This window comes from Lissotriton helveticus, chromosome 2_1, assembly GCF_964261635.1.
Source record: "Lissotriton helveticus chromosome 2_1, aLisHel1.1, whole genome shotgun sequence".
Taxonomy (NCBI): domain Eukaryota; kingdom Metazoa; phylum Chordata; class Amphibia; order Caudata; family Salamandridae; genus Lissotriton; species Lissotriton helveticus.
In genome coordinates, this window is record NC_136059.1 from 695,489,300 (window position 1) to 695,509,853 (window position 20,554).

Sequence of the window (20,554 nt, forward strand, 5' to 3'; positions counted from 1 at the left end):
TGGTGTATCTTTTCTCAAACGACGCAAGTTCTATCGATCACAGTTCTACCGATCTTAGAGCCCTGAAGAAGTCACGTTGGTGACGAAACGCGTTGGCAGCTAGCAATTTTGTGAATTTCGAATTTTCTTCAATAAACAGATTTTCTACACAACCTCAAGACTTTCAGTTCACATAATTTTTTTGGGAAAGTGTATATGTTATATGTCTGAAAAACACTGTTGCACTATTTGGCAAAAAATTACAATTTGTATATAATTTTCCTTGTGCGGGTCACTGTGTTTCTCTTATCGTATGTGATGTTCTGCATCACTGTTTAGGGGGTGTTCACGGGTCACGCCCTCGACCAATACGCACAGGAACTCAAGTTTCTGATAAATAGACTATATATAGTGGATTAGTGTGCAGGCAGAAAATAGCTCTGACCCCATTCCTTTTGTGTTTTCTGGCCGCCGAATAAGAGCTCTGTGAAAGAGCTCCTGGGGTAGGGATCACCGTAACCCGTTTAAATCCCAGGAATACCCCGAAGACGAGCTAACTCCCTTGCCTAAATCCAAAAGATGAGGAGCTGAAGAATAAAGCAACTTGAGCAGAGTAACGGGCAGTGTAACGGGCGCATTGGAAAGCAGCACGGAAGACCGGTCAGCAAACAACGGACACCGGACACACACTGACCTGGAAGAAAGAGACCCTCCGGAGGCGGACTGCCCATCCGTGGTGCCTGGTGGAAGCTGGACGAAGCTTGCTTAAAATGCCGCATCACGCAGACAGCTGACGGGACGTTTATGAACCCCCGACACGACACTGACTCGAAGAAGCCTGGAATCTGCAGGGGAGAAGAGACGACCCCCCGGTAGGCGATGAGACCAGGGGACTCCTGCAAGGACCATCCCACGTAAGGAAGAGCACTTCGCAGCAAGCCAGCCCCAATAGTAGCGAGGCGGCAACGGAGACTCGACAGCGCGAGAGGAAGCGAACCAACTCGTAGGAGCCATCAGGAAACACGTCTGAAGCCGCGAGCAGAGGATAGATGTGAGGCGGCAACTGAAGCGAGGGCCTGTGGAGGTTCCCGCACCCAGCGGTGAGGAGGAAAGCGGGAAAGCGGGACCTTTATTTTCATAAAAATCTCAAAGAGTAAACAATCCGGGAGCCAAATACAGCCCTGCCTGACCTTAAAATGGCGCCCAAATCGGACATGATTAAACAATAACCCGGTTAAGGCGAAATAAGCGCTCGATTAATCAAGGCTGGGATTTCAATACTAATCAAGAAAGGTAACATCCGGAACAGTGCAAAACTAGTACCTCCTGGAAATAACCAATAACGAAATAAAATAACAGTCGACCAGAGAAGAGGGACTTACTCGAAGTAGTGGAAAGAGAGAAAGTCTTCTCTGCTCAATGAAGGAAGAAGTGGAAAGAGAGAAAGTCTTCCCTGCTCAATGAAGAAAGAAGTGGAAAGAGAGAAAGTCTTCTCTGCTAAATGAAGAACAGCTTGACAGCAGTCATCTTACAATGTCTGTTTACTATATTGCTCAACCCAGAGACACTACAACTAAGAGATAACGAGAGAACTAAGAGACCTCCAATTGCTACCATCAGGAATTACAACGACAATAAGATAATCAGAAGTAAACTGAGGTGAGAGTGGAAATTTTATCCACCACTACACAACAAAGTTTTTATCTATACACGCCTAGATTCAGAAAGAAAGCACAAAACTGGAACAAAGCATCACCAGCAGCCTCTCTACCAGGAGACAAGCTGAGGAAAGAGACACTTGAAGACCTGCTACACAGTGCCAATATGAGCGGGCGATACCTAGAGACGGTAGGCTCGAAAGCTCAGATTATAAAATACCCACCTAACCTATCCAAAAATGCAGCAAAAAAGTTTAAACACGACACCCTGAGAAAAAATCATGACATACTATTTACGGACCTATATTTCAATATAACCAAAGGCACATCAATGAATGACCTCATATTCTACACGAACAAAACAACAAAATGGCGCAACACCTTCTCAAGGATGCTTGCCATAAAAACGACTACAAACATCCCCATGGCACAAAAATGATGACCTCACCATCATACAGATGTAGAGCAGAACTAAGTATCACCATATATAAATCGGGTATTGTGCTGATACAAGCAGCAAACCGAGAACTGGAGAAATTTGCCAAGATATTCCAAATAATGAAAGATTCATTAGAAGACCCAAGACACCAACTACTCCAGACCCCACCAGGAGACATTCCCGTCACTAATGATAACATCAGAGGAGCCATTAGAAACAGGGGACACCATGCTCAAAGCTCTAAACGAGAAGTTAGACCTGAGATGGTAATGTCCAAGCCTGAGAACGCGACAGAAAGAACGGAGAGGTTTATCAAACACGGAAATAAGGATCAAGACCAGCTCCAAAGAGAAGAGCAGCCCTCGCTCAGGATCGAAGAGACCTCCCAGGTTGAGCATACATCGGACTCGAGAAGAATGCCCCAGGACGACCAGGAAGTGGACGAGGGAGAAGGTATCAACCCCCCTACACCTCCCTCGAGTACAATACCAACGTCATGCAGACTCTCACCCTCAAACGCACTCACAACAACACAGAACGGAGCGAGCAATGACGACATCTCCAAAAGTAACGGAAGGGCCAATCAAACATGGGTTACAAAGGGAAAGGATGATGAACTAAGAACAGATCCAAAAGAGAGAAGAACAAAATACAAATCCCGGATAAACAGATCTGTCCACCCTAAGAAATCACATTAGAACAGGAAAGATATTAATATGCTCCAGAAACTAGTAAACAAGATGGCACAAATCACTATAAATACCTCACAGGCAATTGAAAAAATCGAGGAGTTGACGACGAGCATTCACTCCAAGGTCACGCACATCCAAAACGTTGTACACTGCTCACAAAAAAAGAATAACGAAACGGTCTGGCAGCTGAAACATTATGACAACCGACCGAATAGGACAAAACCATTATCAAAGGAGGACACTCTGGCCTTAACCCGATCGTATGAAATACCGGACCACGAGAGAGAGGAAAGAATCAAAAGAGTACCACTCGACCCAAACAGAACATCGAGAAAGAATGATAGAACATCTAACCCTCACAATCTACAACAGATACAGTTTACAGCAACAGAGAATAAGAATGGCGACCTTAGCAACAAAGAAAAACCTCTGACATGTCTACTACTCAACTGTCGGTCGGCAACCAAACATGCATCGGATATAGCTGACCTCATCATTAATAAGGACATTGATATAGCAGTCCTGACTGAAACATGGCTCACGGAATCCTCATCCCCTTCCATGGATCTCCTAGTACCACCCCAATACAACATTTTGAGACTTGATAGACCCATAAAGTTAGGAGGAGGTATAGCCTGCATCCACAGATCTGATATTGAGGTCAAACAAAGCCAAACCGACCCTCTAGAATCCAGCGAATACCTAGGTCTTAATATAAGAACAACTAACAACCAAAGATGCAACCTGCATTCTTTTTACCATCCACCAGGAGACAGCGCAAAGTTCACAGAGGAGCTAATGGAGATCATAACGACCAACTCTAACGACGGCGTTAATAACATATTTCTTGGTGATTTCAACTTACATTGGGAGGACCACAACGACAAACTGGTCAAATCGCTGAAAGACTTCCTTGATGAACTGAACCTTACTCAACTATGCACACAACCCACTCACTCGAAAGGAGCGACGTTAGACTGGATTATCTCACGAAACAAAGAGACATCAATCCTCTCTATAACACCATGTGACTGGTCGGATCATCATGCCATAACATTCGCGATACCTATAATGGTAAAAGGCATGACCAGACAACCCCTCAAGACCAAAAAATGGGTTAGAGACACAAGAGATGCAAACTTAGAGCTACTAGTTGAAAGCTGTGAAAGAGACCTAAAACCTCATAACAACCTGCATAATGTGAACGAGCTGACCGACCACTACATAACAACGGTTGAAAATATTGTCAACAACACCATGCCACTAAAACTGAAAAATATCTCGGAGAAGACAAAAAATCCATGGTTTAATGAATCGCTAAATGAAGAAAGGCGCAAATTGAGAATGGCCGAAAGAAAATGGAGACAACACCCTTCATCCCCAGAGCTGAAAGCACTCAGAAAAATTAGAGGCCAATATAATAAAAAGATCATCAACTCAAAACAAGAATTCATACGGTCAGAACTGGATAGTGCCAAAAACAGACCACGGAAACTTTTTGAAATCCTAAAGCAACAATCAAACAAACTAGCCAAATCAGTCCATGAGAACTCCAAAACACCCCTAAATTGTGAAGAATTTTCTACATTTTTCACAGAGAAGGCGAAATCGCTAGAAGTAGAGCTCAAAAACGCCGTGGCAAACCTTCCCATAGATCCAATGCCTACGAGAGATACCGCTGCTACAACGGAGAGTACCAGGACAAAAAATGAGGCAAGTTGGGATACGTTCGAACTATATGACCAGCACAGTATCGCCAAAACGCTTTCTGAAATAAAACCAAACAACCACTACCAAGATCCCCTTCCTGCAAAATGTGTAAAAGAAATCAATCACGTTTTGGTTCCAATATGGACCGAAATTATAAATGCCTCACTATCACAAGGGATCCTCCCTGACTGCCTAAAAACAGGTCAAGTTGCTCCCATAATCAAAAAACCCTCAGCAGATAGATCAGACCCAAACAACTTTCGCCCAGTGACCAACATCCCGCTACTGGCCAAACTAATTGAGAAATGCGTACAGAACCAACTAAGCCAACACATCACCAAGTTCTCATTGCTTGATGAATGCCAATCAGGATTCAGAGCAGGGCACAGCACTGAAACAGCGATCCTCCATATTGTCGATGATGCTCTACAGGCACTTGACCAAAACAAAGCATGCCTACTGATTCTCCTAGATCTGTCCTCGGCCTTCGACACGGTAAATCACGAAGCACTTTTGACCAGGTTACGGGACAGGATGGGACTGTCAGGAACTGTGCTGAAATGGTTTATCTCTTTTCTACAGAACAGGACACAACGATTCCTGGTCAACCAGTCAATCTCACCTCCATGGCCTATTTCAATTGGAGTCCCTCAAGGATCATCGTTATCCCCAGATCTGTTTAACCTTTACGTCGAACCGCTCACAGAAATTCTCCAAAAATCACAGATATCCTATCACATGTATGCAGACGACATGCAAATATACTTAAAGATCTCTTCCCTAAAAGACATGGAACTAATGAACAAGACTCTAAAAATGGCTCTACAATGGTTAACCACCAACCAGCTGAAGTTGAACGCTCACAAAACAGAGTTCCTACTAATCTCACCAGCTAGGAGCCATACGGAAATAAAGGAATGGACGAAAGTGGTGACTGCGCTAAACTGCACCCCAACACTAATCAAGTCAGCGAAATCGCTAGGAATCACTCTGGACGAGAATCTGGCCATTAAAGCCCACATCAACTCAATGGCTAAAAATGCCCAATTCCACCTGAACTACTTAAGAAAACTGAAACCATTCATCTCAGAAGCGGATCTCAAATTAGCAATCCAATCCTTAGTTATCTCGAGGATTGAATATGGCTGCACCACCTTAGCGGGACTACCAAAAATGTCCACAGCGCCATTGAAAGCATGCCTAAACGCTGCGGCAAGAATTATCACTGGATCAAGAAAATACGATCATATATCGCCACACTTGAAAGCTTTAAGCTGGCTACTCTATGAAGCGAGAATCCAAATGAAGATAGCATGTATCACCCATAAAGCGCTACACCACAACACCCCAAGATACCTAGCGAAGAAAATCCAGCTGTCGGGAGGTAATCGACCAGCGAGGAGTACTGAGGAATTGCTACTACGGCCAGCCTTTTTCCACAAGAAAAAAACCTATGACAGAGCGTTCTCAGGAGCTGCCCCCAGAATATGGAACGCACTCCCTCCTAACATCAGGAAGATCGAAAATGTGGCATCATTTAAGCGAGAAGTGAAGAGCTTTCTGTTGAAGAAATACACTACCTAGAATAGAACATTCACGATCTGATAATGACCTAACTATCATACTTGCTTATACATTTTGACTTAAGATAGAAGTTTACCCACCATTGACTATCAACGCTAACTGCACACGGGATATGGTATATTTATCATCTACCTCATATTTGCTGTCCGTATAACTGTCTGATATATATGTCTTTCTCCTACGCCTTCTATGTTAAGCGCTCTGATACCCACGGGTCTTGTTCGCGCTATACAAAACTTTATAATAAATAAATAATAATAAATTCGATATTGCTAGCACAGAAAAGAGGGATTTAGCTTTGATTTTACTTGGCGCGGCGAAAGCGTTCGATCGCATGGAATGGGACTATATGTGGCAATTGATGGATCAAAGTGGTTTTGGTAATAATTTTATTGTTTCTTTGCAAGCCTTGTATAACGACCCTACTGCTAAAATTTCTGCAAATTCATTTTTAACGGACGCAGTTTCTATAACTCGGGGCACCCGCCAATGTTGCCCCTGCTCTCCTCTTCTATTTGCTCTTTATATTAATCCCTTTATAGAACAATTATCTCACAATGTTCGTATTCCTCCATTTATGTGTCATGATTATCATTTTTCCGTATTTGCTTATGCGGATGACATAGCCGTAACTACTGTGAATCCTTCTCTCGCGACTGAGGAGATTGAGCGCTTAGCTACAGAATTTAGATTCATTTCTGGGTATAAGATCAATGTGTCTAAAACACAAATTTTGTGCTCAGATAGTATTGTTTGGAGAGATGAGCGGGTAGTAAAAGAGGTGACATATTTGGCCATTCAAATTCGATCTTCTATGTCAGAGTTGATGGATGTTAATTGGAATCTATATGATTCGGAAAGTTAAAGACTCTTTGGATAGGTGGGGGTGCTTGCATTTCACCTTGATAGGGCGCTGTAATATTATTAAAATGAATATCCTACCTAGAGCTCTTTATTTATTTCGCTCATTACCTTTGGAAGTCACAAATATTAGATTACAATACCTTCAATCAATTTGTGGGAAATTCATTTGGAGCCCTGGTAGGCCTAGATGCGCAATGCGTTTTATGACGTTACCGATCGAGAGAGGGGGCTTAGCAGTACCTGATTTTGCTTTACATTTTTTCACTTGTTTTTTGGTAAAGATGCAGGTTTTAATCACAGGGGAAGGAGCTTTGAATAGTGCTACAGCACCTACAATTTTTTAAATTCTTATGGGCCCAATTGCCAGACAATGCTTATTTACAGAGGTGAATGGAAGTTATTACAAACAAACTCGATTTAAAGTCTTAAACAGTGCATTTAAAGTCTGGAAACTGTTAGGTATGCAGAACTTAATGGGGAAAATTTCTTATTATACGCCTTTGAATGCAGTTAAGATTTTACCTTCTATATTTGGGGATAAAACTGCTCAAGATTGGGAAGGAAAGGCAATAAGAATTTAGGGGATCTTTACTCTTTGGATGGGGTGTGTAAATCTTTTGACGAGTTAGTTTTACAATATGGTTTGCACAAAGGTCAGTTTTTCAAATTTTTGCAGATTAGGGATTTTTTATTCAGAACTAATATTAATACGGTGCCCCATTCCCTTATAGAGATGGTTAGACAACAGCCAAAAATTGGGGTTTTATATCAGTTACTTTTATCAGATAGACTAGATGATCTGGATAAATATAATACCAAATGGTCCAGAGAGTTGGGAGCATCGGATATTTCGGTTGTGAAACTTATTGCAATGTCTAGGGAAACGTTAATGTCAGCGAATTTGAAAGTTCCGTTTTTTAAGACTTTATTTTATTTATACTATACCCCTGCACGGATAGCTAAATTGGGGGCTGGGTTTGAGGGGAAGTGTTTTCGATATGGGGATGAAAACCCTGACAGTGTACATATTTTTTGGGCTGTGACAAATTGTTTGAATTTATTACTGATATAGAAAAATGTTTGTCTTTGGTAATGAACTTACAAATGACTATTACTCCCACAATGATGTTATTAGGGAAATTGCCTGCAAGTAGTCTATTGAACCTGACACATCAATATCGATTATTGATTTTTTTTTCCATGACTGTCGCTCGGCTTTGTATTGCTGGTGAATGGCTGCAGAAAGATCCTCCGTTATTCGAAATCTGGCGTGCAAAAATGTATAATTTATATAAGTTAGAATGGGACTAATTCTCTGTTAAAGGGCGTAAAAAACAGCGGATTGGTATAAGTATTTGGGGTGCTTTTCATGATTATTTTGAGGGATGAATTAGAGATTTATACTGAAAGTCTATGTTGTTTTTCTTTCTTCCTCAGTGATATTTAATGAATGCTGTAATTGAGCTGTGTTATTTTTGCTGCTGTGAAACTGAAAAAAAAAAGGAAAACTGTCTACGTGATAGCAATGAGTACCACAGCTTTGTAAACGAACATGGTACACAATGTTGAGGGGATGACAGCTAATGGAGTTCCATCAGCATGGGGGTGATGCGATAATTTATCCTGAGGTACCATATGAGACATGCTTTACCTTGTAGGATGCCCTGTCACAGTGGCCTTCAAAAGTTTTAAAGCCGCCCCCCCCAGCAAAAAAGAAATAAATCATCAGGCCCCCTTAGAATTTCTCACAACTACTCTATTACATTGGCAAGGTTTAAACGTGTGTTGACTTACTTAAACATTGCAGTTAAGTTCTGTTACAGTTCTAAAAAGCAATAAAATACATGATTGATGTTAGACCTGGCATCCTTGGCGTGGTTTCCCCTTATCTTTTTGCCTCTACCTCCTGTATTTTTGATGCTGTGCTGGATTTTATTTGTTCTGGTTTAGATACTTTGGACACTCTGCCACTGCTAATCAGTGTCAGAGTGTAAGTGCTCCCTGTGTAAATTGTTATTGTGATTGGATATACATGATTGGCATATTTGTATCACCAAGAAGTCCCTAGCAAATTGCACTGGGTGTGTCAGGGCTGGTGATGACAAATGCTACTAGTGTGCCTGCAGCACTGATGGTGCCACCCACATGAGTAGCCCTAAAATGGTGCCTCAGGCTTGCCACCGCAGTGCCTGTGTGCAGTCTGTGAGCTGCCATGTCCTCCTGTTCAGTGTCCCCACTGACCAGGCCTAACCCTTCCCTTTCTGTGCACATTGGTTAACCCTATGGAAGGCCCAGGGTACCCCATTGGGCAGGGTGCAGTGTATGTGAAAGGTAGAGCATGTACTAGTGCAGGTGACATGCTCTGGTAGTGAATGGCAGCCATTTTCCTTTTTCACTATTGTAAGGCTACCTTGCCCATAGGCTATCATGGGGAATGCTGGCTACAGTGGCTACCAGCATATCTTCCCATAGGAGCAAGGTAGGACATAAAAGTCTGGTATCCATGAACTCAGAATTTAATAACACATCTTTTAGGAAATGTGGTTTTCAACTCCTGTGTTTGAGAACAGCACTTTTAGAAAGTTGTTGTTCTCTTGTCTGACCTTTCTGTGTGCCTTGGCCTGTTTGTGAATTGACTGGTTTGAGAGTGTCAGAGGCTGGGGAGCCCCCGGGAAGCTGGCTGGGTCAGCCCTGGACTAAATGACTGCATTTGCAACTTGAGTGGTGGAAGGAAATAGCACCCTGCCCCTCACTCTGAAAGGAAAGGAGAAGCCAGGAAAACTGTGCTCAAGAAACACCCAGAACTGGTTCAGATCATGCTCAGGGCCCACTTGTACAAAGAGAACAAAGACGTTTAGGGGTATAGTACAGGACCCCTGACAACAGAAAATTAGATCATCTTGGAATCAAGAAGGAACCTCTGCCAAGGAGAAAGCTGAAACTGAAGAAGGAAGACTGTCCTGCTGTTGCTCTGCTGGACTGACCTGCTGTTGCTTTGCTGCCAAGGAGAGGGGAAGGACTTTGCTTTGTGCTGTGTCCCCTGTCTTGAAGGAATCTCCAAGGGCCTGAGAAGAGCTGGCTCCCTGTTCTGATGTCCCAGGAACAAAAGGACTTCACCCCCAGCTTCCCTGAACTCTACTGAGAGAGTTCTGTCCTTCCTGGAGTGCGTGGTCCATGCGTGGTGCCTCTAGAAGTTGTACCTGTGTTGGGAAGCTGGAAACCAAGCTTTTAAAGACTTTTTGCAAGTTTTGTCGCATCGCTCGCTCGCGGAGCGCATCCCCGACAGTGCGAGGAAATTCCCGCCGCTACGAAGGTCGAGATCGTCGCAACGCCTGTTGCCACTGCCAGAGCCGTCGCACCCTCCGTTTGTGGGACGCACCAGACCGGTGCGGGAAGATTACCATCGCTGCGAGTGTTGTCGCAGAGCCTGTCGTCGCTGGGTGAGATCGCCGCACCGCTTGCTTGCGGAGCGCATCATGTCGCTGCGAGTGTCATCGCAGAAGCCATCGCATCGAGGAGCTGTGAGAGAGAGATCACCGCTGGTCCGCGCATCATTGCCCCGGAGTTCGTCCCAACTCCAAAGATCATCGCATCATGCCTTTGCGAGAGAAAACTTCCTACGGAACCTATGCACCGGATTCCATACAAGTCCGCCTTCCTCCACATACAGACCGGATTCGTCGCAACATGCCCGCTGGTGCAGCGGGGTTGTCGCATCGCCTCCCCAGGGTCTCAGGAGCAATGCATCGCTTGATTTCCATCCCACCAGCTTCTGCTTTGGAACTTTGCCGCTTTTAAAAAGGTACTGTTGGCAAAACGTGACACAACTGTGAACTTTTCACGCAACTGTGGATTATTTTATCGCAACCTTAAGAACTCTTTTGCAACCATATTCTTGAACTGTGTATGTTGGACTTTTGTTGTTTTGGTCTTGTGTAGTTTAGATTAAATACCTTTATTTTCCTAAATTGGTGTGGAGTCAGTTTGTGGTGTTTTCACTGTGTTACTGTGAGTGTTGGTACAAATACTTTACACATTGCTTTTGGATAAGCCTGACTGCTTGAGCCAAGCTGCCAATGGAGTGAGCAGAGGTTATCTAAAGAGTGTTTCCTCCTTACCCTGACTAGAAGCAAGGGTCCCTATTTGGACAGTGGTACCTACCTCTGCCAACTAGAGACCCCCAGTTCTAACAATTGCCCAGCATTCTATTCTGGTCCGGCAGGCCTTACTAGCGTATTCAAGTATCCACAGTGTGATTATTAGAAATGTTTTTTTTTAAAGAATAGTTTGAGTCCCATGCCTTTTGACACATACTCCCAGCTGGATGTATGTCATCATAACACATGCTTTTACTACGCATGCCTTTACAATGCAGGTTTTAGAACGCAAGTCGTTACAACGACCTGCGTTGGTGGGGCGCTGGATAGTGGAATAGTTTAACACCTTGGCTGCTTTGAGTTTTCCCCTCCTGTGCTGAGGATCAATACAAATGGGTGTGGTCATGAGTACACGAGCACCGTACCTAATGACGAGCTGAGCTCGTCATGAGCGCGGAAGGGGTTAATTTACTGTTCCAACTCCAGTCCCCGTGGATAGTAGGGAAGGTTTTGGATAGTAAATGAAACTATTCCCTATCCTGCAGCGCCCCCCGCGCAATTCGTTGTAACGACTTTCGTTGTAAAACCTGCGTTGTAAAGGTACTGCGTAGTGAAAGTTGCGTCGTAAAGGATGTTTCCCCTCCCAGCTAGGATATAAATGACAAAACATGTTAGTGATGGCCCATTACGTAGTGACTTACTGCTGGTCATTTCTTTTCAGCTTGAAACAAAGCAGCATAATGCTTCCTTTGGCCGAAGCCTGGCACCCCCCTGGTGATCACTTGAGGCCCCCTTATTGGGGCCCGCCCAACTGTTTAAAGACCCCTACTACATAGTGTGCCACTGTGGAATCTGGAAGGGCATGGAGCAGGGTGTTGCCCCACCCAGATTTGAGAGAATGAGCGTTTGAAGGGCTTGACAAGAATTCTGAAGCCACAGATGTGGAAAAACCTGTTTGACTTTCTTTAGAAGAGAGAGCTGGTGCAAAGGCTTTCTTTGTTTTTCAATGCCCTTTAGGGTTAGGTTGCTGCACAGGGTGAATCTAGGCAACTTGGCATGTGGTTAAAGTTGAGGTTTGAATCCATCAATTACTCATAAGATTCTCTACCTGAGCAATACTAGCTAGATGTATATAGATCAATTAACCATAGAATGCACTTGAATTCAATAACAATAGATATCAAAACAAATATTTTCATTGGATCTTCTTTTATTTCTTCATTTTCTTTCAGTCACTCAGTACCAGTATTTTCATAATATAGTGTTTGTTCTCATTTGCCAACACGTGTTTCGTCCAACTTTACAGCAATTGGACTTCATCAGGGCTAGAAAATCAAATAGAACATATATTTAATTACTAATATATGCATCAGAAAAAACACTCTAGAATAAAAAACACATTATACATGTCCTAGAAGATGTTATCTGACATATATAACTTGTGACCAAATTTTAAACTCAATGTACTCCCCACACAAGATTAGTATCATCAACTAGATACATCATCGCTACTAGTTCAGATAGAATCAACAATCCGACTAGTACAAGTAAGGGAATAAAACATTTCGATTTTACACAGGGAAGATCTCAGAATTTCTAACATAAAATACTCATAACATACTCGGCTAATATAAAAAGAAACCAACAGGTTACACTGGATTTTATGCCAGAGAGAGATATAAACATATCTCACCACAAATCTCTTTTCACGCTATCATGCTTCTATATATAAAAAACTACAAAAAACTACAACTGATACTAGACTTACCATTATAAAATCAATAGTCTGTATATTGGCGAGATCAAGAGATGATTTTGTAACTTTAAATCCTAGAAAGATATATAATTAGATGTTTAGTATCTCTATTTATTTATCAAAAGATGGTATATTGGTCAGCATCTAGTATTACATTGGTATCTACATGACTTATTTGTGATGGACTTGTTCAAGAAATAGAAATCACTGATTTCAACCGTTTTGTTGAGAGGGGAATATATCATAATATTTTATTACTTAGTCCTTCAGAGGGTCTGTTCTGACAACATCTGATGACTCAAAAAACGTTGTACTGGTGTCGAACTGGTTATCCTATGTATGATAGGTAAAAAGAGAGATCTATCAGAGATCCTGTTTTGTCTAATAATAGAACCATGTTTTCCTACAATGATGATTCCTACTTTTTAAGTTACCTCAAACGTTATTAAATGGAGATTCAAAAAAAGCCATCGGTAATATATCGTAATTTTACCAAATCCTACACTGACAAACAATAGGTTGAAAGTCAAGTCAAGTCAAGTCAAGAAATGTGTATAGCGCACTACATACCCAGAGGGTTTCAAGGCGCTTCGGAAGGGGAGGAAGATTATTTGTCAAATATCCATGTTTTAAGCTGCTTTCTGAACGCTAGGTGGTTTTGGGTGAGGCGAAGGTAAGCGGGGAGTGAGTTCCATGTTTTAGCAGCCAGGTAAGAAAAGGATCTGCCTCCCATGGTGGTCTTGCTGATGCGGGGTACAGTGGCGAGGGCTTGGCTGGAAGAGCGTAGTTGGCGGGAGGGGGTGTAGAAGGATAGTCGAGAGTTGAGGCAATCTGGTCCGATGTCATAGAGTGATTTGTGTGCGTGGGTAAGCAGTCGGAAAGTGATCCTTTTATTGACGGGTAGCCAGTGGAGGTCTTTAAGGTGACCAGAAATGTGTTCGTTGCGTGGGATGTCTAATATGAGCCTGGCTGAAGCGTTTTGGATTCGTTGGAGTTTCTTCTGGAGTTTGGCGGTGGTACCTGCGTAGAGGGTGTTACCGTAGTCCAGTCGGCTCGTGACCAGGGCGTGGGTGACTGTTTTCCTTGTTTCGGAGGGGATCCAGCGAAATGTTTTTCTGAGCATGCGAAGAATGTTGAAGCAGGAAGAGGATACGGCGCTGACTTGTCTGTTCATTGAGAGTGAAGAGTCCAGAATGACGCCAAGGTTCCGTGCGTGGTCTGTCGGGATGGGTGCTTTTCCGAGGGCTTCCGGCCACCAGGAGTCGTCCCAAGCAGAGGGGGATGTACCTAAGATGAGGACTTCTGTTTTGTCTGAGTTCAGTTTTAGACGGCTTTGTTTCATCCATTCGGCAACTTCTTTCATTCCTTCGTGTAGGTTAGTTTTGGCGGTGCTGGGGTCGTTGGTGAGAGATAGGATCAGTTGAGTGTCGTCCGCGTAGGAGATGATGTTGAGGTTGTGTTGGCGAGCGATGGCCGCGAGGGGGCTCATGTATACGTTGAAGAGGGTGGGGCTGAGTGAGGATCCTTGAGGTACTCCGCATATGAGTTCAGAGGCTTCTGACTTGAATGGAGGAAGGCGGACTCTCTGGGTTCTTCCGGTGAGGAATGAGGTGATCCATTCAAGTGCTTTCCCTTGGATTCCGATGTTATTGAGGCGTTGTAGAAGGGTGCTGTGGCAGACTGTATCGAATGCTGCAGAGAGGTCGAGGAGGATGAGGGCGACTGTGTCTCCATTGTCCAGAAGAGTTCGAATGTCGTCTGTTGCTGCGATGAGGGCGGTCTCAGTGCTGTGTTTTGCTCGGAAGCCAGATTGTGAGGGGTCGAGGGATTTGTTGGCTTCGAGGAAGGCGGCGAGCTGGTTGTTGACGGCTTTCTCGATGACTTTGGCCGGGAATGGAAGAAGCGAGATGGGGCGGTAATTTTTGAGTTCGGTGGGGTCGGCTGTTGGTTTTTTCAGAAGGGCGGTGAGTTCAGCGTGTTTCCAGCCTTCTGGGAAGGTAGCGGAGTTGAAGGAGGAGTTGATGACGTCTCTGAGGTGCGGTGCTATGACTGAGTCTGCTTTGTTGAAGATGTGGTGGGGGCATGGGTCTGTGGGGGATCCTGAATGGATGGAGTTCATCAGGCGGATGGTGTCCTCAGTGGAGATTGGGTTCCAGGCGTTAAGGGTGTTCGCGGGGGGAAGATGGTCAGCAGATGGTGGGGTGGGTTGGTTTCCGGGTTGGTTGTCGAAGCTGTTGTGGATGTCTGCAATCTTGTTGTGGAAGAATGAGGCTAGGGAGTCGCAGAGGGTTTGAGAAGGGGTGATGTCGTTGGAGTTGGCCGAGGGATTGGAAAATTCCTTGACGATGTTGAAAAGTTCCTTGCTGTTGTGGGCGTTGTTGTCAAGTCGATCCTTGAATGCTGTTTTCTTGGCTTTTCGGATCAGTTGGTGGTGAGTGCGGGTGGCGCTTTTGAAGGCGTCCTTGGTGCAGGTGGTTGGGTCTTTTTTCCAGGCCTTTTCAAGGGAGCGGCAGAGTTTCTTGGACTTCTTGAGATCATCGTTGAACCAAGAGGCTTTCTTGCTGCCAGGTTTGTTTTGACGTTTTTTCAGTGGGGCTAATGTGTCGGCGGTGTTGGATAACCATAGGGAGAAGTTGGCGGCGGCTTCGTTGGCGTTAGAAGAGAAGGCTGGGGAGTTTCGAAGGAGCGATGTGGAGATTTGGTCCGTGGTGATTTTGTTCCAGTTTCTTTGAAGGGTAGGATGGGAGTGGTTGACGGGTTTCGGCTTGTTGTAGGTGAAGTGAACGCAGCTGTGGTCGGTCCAAAGGAGATCCGTAGTGTGGCTGAAAGAGACATGATTGCTGGATGTGAAGATGGGGTCGAGTGTGTGACCTGCGATGTGGGTGGGGGAAGTGACTAGTTGTTTAAGTCCGAGGTTGGCGAGGTTGTCTAAGAGGGTGGCGGTGTTGCGGTCGTTGATCTTTTCGAGGTGGAAGTTGAGGTCCCCCAGGAGGATGTAGTCTTTGGAGGGGAGCGCGTGTGGGGTGATGAAGTCCGTGATGTCTTCACTGAATTTTGCACGGGGTCCTGGTGGTCTGTAGAGGAGAGTGCCTCTGAGTGTTGTTTTGGGGTCGATGTGGATTTGGAAGTGGAGGTATTCGGAGTTGGCGAGGTTGGCGTCAGAGCTGGTTGAGATGCGGATAGATTTCTTATGAACGATAGCGATTCCTCCTCCTGTGTGGGTGGTACGGTCTTTGCGGGTGATCTTGTAGTCTTCAGGGATGGCAATGGTGATGTCTGGTGCGGAGGAAGCGTTCATCCATGTTTCTGTTAGGAAGGCGACGTCTGGAGAGAAGGAGTCTAGTAAGTTCCAAAGGTCAATGGCGTGCCTGTGCACCGATCGGGTGTTGAGAAGGATGCATTGAAGGTGGTTGGGGTCGGGAATCTGTGGAGTGGTCGTAGCGGAGGTGTTGTTGGTGCCGATGAATTTGCAGGAGTAGCAGGAGAATGGTCCATGGGTGTGTCCGGGAACGGCTTGGACGCAGTTGGGGGCGCGGCCGGGGTTAAGGGCTAGGAGGGAGGCGGCATCATAGGTAATGCGGGAGGGCTGGGTAGTGCGAGGGGCAGGGGGTCTGGCGCTGGGCGCGGGCCAGGCGCGGACGGGCGTAGACGGGCTTACCTTTGGCGCACCTTCGGCGCGGATTGGGCGCGGACGCTGCGCGTAGACGCTGCGCGCGGGAACTCCTGTCATATATGGATGGTGGAGGGGGAGGGGCGAGGGCGTCACAGCTGGGAGGCGGGGCGGGCACACGAGGACAACAACAAACAAAATGGAGGCGGAGGGGGGGCACAGCGTAGCGCTACAGTCTAGCGCACTAATAGGACTGAAAGCACTGTGGAAATAACCAGTTAAGCGCTAATGAATCAAAGCGGCAATATTCAACACAGCAGATGAAGTGTCCAAATCAATTACACAATTAAAGCAGTGCAGGCAGGTCAGCGCTACGTAAAAGTTAATATAGCAGGCGGAATGTCACAAAGCAGTTCACACAGGCAGCGCTAATAAATAATTTATACAGCAGGCGATATGAAAGCAAATGAAAGGCGCTTTTAAGCTCAAACTTCTAGCAATGCAGCGCGATAAAACCAGATGCCTGCAAGAGACACTGGGAGCGACCACTCAGCTTGTAGGCGAGGAGCGAGTCACGTCGAATGTGGGGAGTGGAGCGCTCTTACTATTCTGTGGGAGGGCGTCACAGCTGGGAGGCGGGGCGGGCACACGAGGACAACAACAAACAAAATGGAGGCGGAGGGGGGGGCACAGCGTAGCGCTACAGTCTAGCGCGCTAATAGGACTGAAAGCACTGTGGAAATAACCAGTTAAGCGCTAATGAATCAAAGCGGCAATATTCAACACAGCAGATGAAGTGTCCAAATCGAGGCATCGAAGATAGATCTGCAGGGTAATAGGGTGAAAGAGTATAAAGGGAAAGTTCCCAAATTTTACATAGCTTAAAGTCTGCAGTCCAAAGGTACCATCTCACCTGATTAAATATGAAAATCTCAGCACCTTGGGAGTCTTTACGATAACGGCGTCTAGCATCGTCGCCATCTTAGTACAGTCTATTTATACCATCAAATACTTCAAAAACAGTGAGGTAGGACTAGTATCGTGTGCTCGCTCTATTTATCCGTAATTAACGAGTAAAAAGTGTATAAAAGGCTATAGAGTCTTATATATTTTAGATGTATTTTTTTAGATTTTAAATATCGTCCAAGTATCCAGTATGAATATATTCACCGTCTATAAATATTATAGTTACAGCCTACATTCAATGTCAACACGTACCCTCTTTTATGTTAACTACTTCTAGATAGAAAACAAACTAACTAGTGGGCGCCATCTTAACACTTAGTTCTATGCTTTGTGTATATAAATATAGAATCAGTTAAATCGTGGTTATAAGATTTCCTAAGGTTATCAGCCACTAAGTATGTATACGTGAATTCCGAATTCCTTATTTATTAATTACAGCGTAAATAGAAAGAAAATATTATTATGTATTAGAAATCGGAGTATACTTATAATTATTAAGTAAGTGTTAACTAAATTGTTGTGACGCTCCAAAATACTGTAATACTATCTCAGATTCAGAAAATACAATCCTAATTTATATAATAGGATATCCCTTCTTATAATTCCATTGATTTCACCAAAATTCAGACAAAATAATAATCTATAAGACTCTAACCTATTAGAATTGCCTCTAGTAATTACTAGTTACATTCTAATATTATATACCCATTATTCAAAAACTCAATATCTGTATCAAATTCGTAACAGTCGCGGAACACGACTGGATCCTTATAGCCTAGAATTTTTTCTTCTTCTATATAACTCAATATAGCATCCTCTCTCAAGTGGGAAAAAAATTATATGAATACCGATCGAATATATTGACAGGTGTCTATACTGAAGATGAATTAAATTAAACACAATGTCTCCATATTGCCTCAGTTTCATCCTTCTATGTACATTTTCATTTATCATCAAAAAGGAATTGCACATTTATCCAAGAAAGAACTGCATTTCATCATCGATATTTATCCCCTGTTCAACCGCCCGTAATCGAATGATCCAACGCACTTCTGCTTGTCTCACTTTAAGTTCTCTATTACCCCCTCTCACATTAGGGGGAATACTCTCTAATCCATGAAAAGAGAAACTCTTATCTGGGCAGTTTGCAGCATGGACACCTATTGGATATCTCTGATCCATATTTTTGAATGCTCGGTAATGCTCTGCAATCCGTTCTTTCATACTTCTAATTGTGCTACCAACATACATTTTTTGCATTTACACACTATAACATAAACTACATATTTAGTTGTACAATCAATATGTTGTCTAATATTATATGTCATTGATCCATTATATGCAAAAACTTTTTTCTTCTTAATAGCCATTCTACACATACTGCAGTTATAGCATTCAAAGGAACCAATATTATGTGAATGTAACCAAGTGGGTTTTGTTCTGTTGTCTCTCAGATAACTTGGGCTGATAATATTACCCAGTGTTTTGCCTTTCCTATATGCTATACGTGGACTTTTAGAAATACATCTCTGTAGTTGCATATTAGACGTAAGTAAATGCCAGTGTCGTCTGAGGATGCCATATATCTTATGTGACCATGAATGATATCCCGTTATAAGTTTCACAGGTAAAACTTTATCAGAGTCCTTATTACGAGATTTCAATGTGTCTAGCCTTTATAACTTCTTGAATCGTTTTTTAGCTTTGATTAGGACTTTCTGATCATAACCCCTAGATCGAAATCCTTCTTCCATGTCTGTTATGGCACATACAAAATCTCTATCATTAGAACAGTTTCTACGTGCTCTATAAAACTCTCCATAGGGAATGGCATTTATTTGAGTTTTAGGGTGGGCGCTCTCAGCATGCAACAAAGAATTACATGAGGTTTCCTTTCTGTACATTTTACTTTTCAGTTTGTCTCCTTCTACAAATAACTCCAGATCTAGGAAAACTAAAGATGTCGCACTGTAATTCATAGTGAATTTGATGTTATATGTATTGTTATTTAGAAAATCAAAGAATCTCTTTAATTTTTCTACTCCTCCTGTCCAGATCAAAAGACAATCATCAATGTATCGTCCATAATACATAATATATTCCTGCCATTCAGCACCAGGTCTACCCCAGATATGCACCGCCTCGAACCGTCCCATAAAAAGACAGGCAAAAGACGGTGCAAATCTGGAACCCATTGCCGAGCCACATATTTGTTGGTACCAGTCGGTTTTAAACATGAAGACGTTATGTTCCAGAATAATTCTTGCCATATCTACCAGCATGTTGGAGTGATCCAGTAGTTCTACTGGTCTCTTGTATAGATGATATCTCAAGCCCTCTAATCCCAGTTCATGAGGAATATTGGTATAGAGGGCAACGACGTCTATCGTGACCATAATCATATTTTCTTCCCAAGACATATCTTCAATGATATTAAGAATATGTTTTGTGTCCTGTATTGTGGAGGGCAGATTAGCTACATACGGTTGAAGGTATGTGTCTACAAACTCAGAAATGTTCTCGGTCGGTCCACACACCCCCGACACTATTGGTCTACCTGGCGGTCTAGTGGCGTTTTTATGAATCTTAGGAAGACTGTATAGACATGGAAAGTTAGGTCTATCCACTGTAAGGTATTTGTACTCATCTTCATTTAGCAAACCTACAGAGTTCCAGATTTTTAGTTGGTCATTAATTATTTTAGTGATCTTGAATATAGGGTTATTAGGGAGTTTCACATAAAAATTCTCATTTCCCAGTTGTGCTAGTATTTCATTTTCATAGTATTCTTTATCCAGGATCACTATATTTCCCCCTTTATCTGCTCTTTTAATTACTATTTCATTATTAGATGTTAATGACTTTAAAGCATTGCGTTCACTGCTGGTTAAATTATGCTTGTGTTTAAGAGTTCTTTGATCATTAATCTTACCTTCAATTTTATCCAGATCATTCTTCACCACCCTGTAAAATGCATCTATGCAGTTACCACTAACTAATTGCGGCGTCCATTTCGATTTAGCTTTAAGACCACTATCCAATGTTTCATTAGTATTATATTCTAGATCTTGCAGAACTTTATGCATTGTGATAGGGTCTTCTTCATTTTCAGTAATGGATAGCAACATAGCGGTGTCTCTAATTTCTTGTATACACAGATCACCAACAACAATATCGGGTGCTTGTTTTTTATTAGGAC

General features: G+C 43.3%; 1 protein-coding gene and 1 long non-coding RNA gene across 5 annotated transcripts in view; one reads left to right on the forward strand and one right to left on the reverse strand.

Annotated features, from left to right (window-relative positions):
• The window catches only part of ARSK (arylsulfatase family member K), a 961,037-nt gene that overhangs the window by 382,304 nt on the left and 558,179 nt on the right, over window positions 1–20,554 (forward strand). The gene's annotated exons all lie outside the window — the stretch shown is intronic.
• LOC144818221 (uncharacterized) overlaps window positions 12,220–20,554 on the reverse strand; it is a 161,961-nt gene continuing 153,626 nt past the window's right edge. For all 3 annotated transcript variants that reach the window (XR_013607071.1, XR_013607072.1, XR_013607073.1), the window contains 2 exons: window positions 12,792–12,853; window positions 12,220–12,348 (listed from right to left, as the gene is read on the reverse strand). This is a non-coding gene — a long non-coding RNA (uncharacterized LOC144818221). The remainder of the gene's footprint in view (window positions 12,349–12,791; window positions 12,854–20,554) is intronic.